This window comes from Limulus polyphemus, unplaced genomic scaffold, assembly GCF_000517525.1.
Source record: "Limulus polyphemus unplaced genomic scaffold, Limulus_polyphemus-2.1.2 Scaffold939, whole genome shotgun sequence".
NCBI classification, from domain to species: Eukaryota; Metazoa; Arthropoda; class Merostomata; order Xiphosura; family Limulidae; genus Limulus; species Limulus polyphemus.
This window is the reverse complement of record NW_013666549.1, coordinates 222,642-225,796: the sequence shown is the minus strand read 5'-3', so window position 1 is coordinate 225,796 and position 3,155 is coordinate 222,642.

The window sequence follows — 3,155 nt, the reverse complement described above, 5'->3', positions numbered from 1 at the left end:
GCAACGACAAATATGACAGTTTGTTTGCTTGTTTTGAAATTCGCGCAAAGCTACACGAGAGCTATCTGCGCTAGCCGTCCCTAATTTAGCAGTTTAAGACTAGAGGGAAGGCAGCTAGTCATCACCACCCACCGCCAACTCTTGGGCTACTCTTTTACCAACGAATAGTGGGATTGACCGTCACATTATAAAGCCCCCACGGCTGAAAGGGCTAGCATGTTTGGTGTGACGAGGATTCGAACCTGCGACAGTCACTCTCCATTATTGGATCAAATACGAATAGCCCAACAGACGCTAGTCGTCTTCCCTTTACTCAGTCAGCTCAGAATTAGGGACGACTATGCTTTGAAAGAAAGTCTTTGAGTAGCTTTGAAAGAAACTTAACGCTCTTTTAATTCTACATAATAAAGTTTTACCAACTTTAGAAACTTTTCTCATACACTTGTTTGTTTCTACAACGACTTTTTAACGTTACGCTGTACATTATACGCTGTAAATAGAATTTTTTCTTCACTGATATCTTAAGATGATCGTTAGTTTAATGTGTAAGGGTCAGTTTCGGACAGTCTATTGAGATGATCCCTGGCTTAATGTATTGGGATTAGTTTCGGAAACTCTATTAATAATATTTCTAACTTACTGTGTTGGGATCAATCTCGAACTTTCTGTTAAGGTGATCATCAGCTTAATGCTTTGGGATCAGTTTGTACTTTCCATGAAAATGACTGTCAGCGCAATGTGTTAGGACCAGTTTAAGTTGTTACATTAAGGTGATTGTCATTTAATTTCTTGGAATCGGTTTGGGATATTCTATCAATATTGTAACCCATGGAGCTGATGATTAACTTCATCATTATTAATATTTATATTAACCAAGTTTGCTCAATGTTTTAGGAAGAAAACACCAACAACCAGTTTCAGAGTGATCGTTTGTTCTTTCTCGCTTCAAGATGTTATTAAGTATTTAGTTCTGATATTGATAATGGTGAGGTTAACTAAATAGTTCATAACAGCTGAAGTTTATAACATTTTGATTTGTAAAAGAAGTAACATAATGAACTTATTTTTAATACGCGCATCCAGAGGTTTAACGACAGTTCAAATAACCAGTAACTATCCAGAATGTGAAAGATGGTTTATGTATTTTATAACATCTTCAATAATTCCATCACTGATACACGATGTTCAACATGAAAGATAAAAACTAAAACGCAATAACGATTACGTAAATCGACTTTATTTTTCCTAAAACATGTCATTCCAACTCGTTAGCAAACTTGTTTTATGTGAAAACTACCTTACAGCAAACGTTACTTCCGTGATCATAACATATTTTGCGTGAATCGATACATATTTATGTATTCTAAGATCGTGTTGGTTAGCAACTAAACGTCCCTTACACACCCATAAAGATGAACAATTCAATAGAAAGCTGAACGTCCAATTTACACCCATATATATCTAGTAATTTGGACAAGGCAAATCAAAAGCAAGCTAAATGTTCCCTGTTCATTTATAAATAACGAACAAAACAACTACAAATAATATATTAAAGAACAGTTACAAAAAGTCGGTGTTTCGTCCCTGAAACGTCAACGTATTTTAACCATTGATTATTTTTCATTGTTAGATGTTTTGTACCTTATCTATTACCAAAATATATGGGGTACCTCCAGAACTTGAAACACGTTCACAACACACCTCAACACATGTTGTAACTTAGTTTATAAAAGTATGAATAATTTATTAGGAAGATTAACATCCATTACACACCTAAACACATGTTGTAACTTGGTTTATAAAAGTATGAATAATTTATTAGGAAGATTAACATCCATTACACACCTAAACATATGTTGTAACTTGGTTTATAAAAGTATGAATAATTTATTAGGAAGATTAACATCCATTACTCACCTAAACACATGTTGTAACTTGGCTTATAAAAGTATGAATAATGTATTAAGGAGATGAACGCCCAAAAATTTATTTGAAATTGTTTTAATAAGTATGAACAATTCATAGAAAGTTCAACTGAGGGAAAATATTCAGAATATTCAATAATAGCGTACTCTCGAACCAGTGTAATCCCGGTGGTTATAGCATTGTGGTTTGGCGGTATTGTTGTAATGAAACTAGTGTTGTCAGAAAGTAAAAATACTACGGTGGCTTATTTTATGCTTGAACGGATTAAATACATGCACAACAGCCTACTGTTAAGCAACTGACTTCTCAACGCATCAAGCTTAGTATGAAATAGACCGTAAAGTAAAAAAATATCCGCAGTCTCCGATATATCAGGCGCCATTAATTCCGTGGGGACATCAAGAAAAAATAGCACAAGTTTTCCGTTATCCTGACACTTGCAACAGCTATCCGCCGTAATGGAATCTGACGGATTCTCATCTCTTTCACTCTACACAGCTGTGTAAGTCCAGCCATGGCGTCAAGAAAAGTGTTTTTCTTATTGTAAGGGGGGGAGTGCCAGTTCATCACGTTGTTAATATAAATTTATCCTGTTTTTTACATAACAAACACTACCTTTGACCTTAACATTAACAACTCCTTGTATGTTCTCATAATTTATATGTTTTACAAAAACACTGAAGTGACAGAACGAGTCTTTTTCTTGATAATTTTTTAGCTATTTTGCTGAATTTGTTGAAAATCCCCCAATGTGGTTTACTCTTAATGCCACGTGTTGTGGTACAAAGATTTTCGTATGCTAAAAAACTATAATACATAGACATCTCATTGCGACCTACATAACGAGAAACTAATACTAGCGGTTATAAAGAAGCTGGTGATATTTCCGTGGCTTAAAATTAGTATTTATTTAGTTTTTATACGCTAACGATCATTCATATCATGCCTTTAAAATTCATATGAGATTTCAATGGTGAAAATGGTGATATACGGTTAATTTAATCTCTAAAGCTGCTAGACGAAAAAAAGGCTTTTAATTATTTGAAGTGAGAGTACATTTGAAGTGAGAGTACTTTGTTTGTTCAACGACTTATCGACAGCTGTCAGTAGCCACGCAGAGTCTAAGTTTGTATGTATACTTTCATTTCAGACGGCCCGGCATGGCCAGGTGGTCAGGGAGCTCGACTCGCGATCTGTGGGTCGCGGATTCGAATCCCCGTCCCACCAAA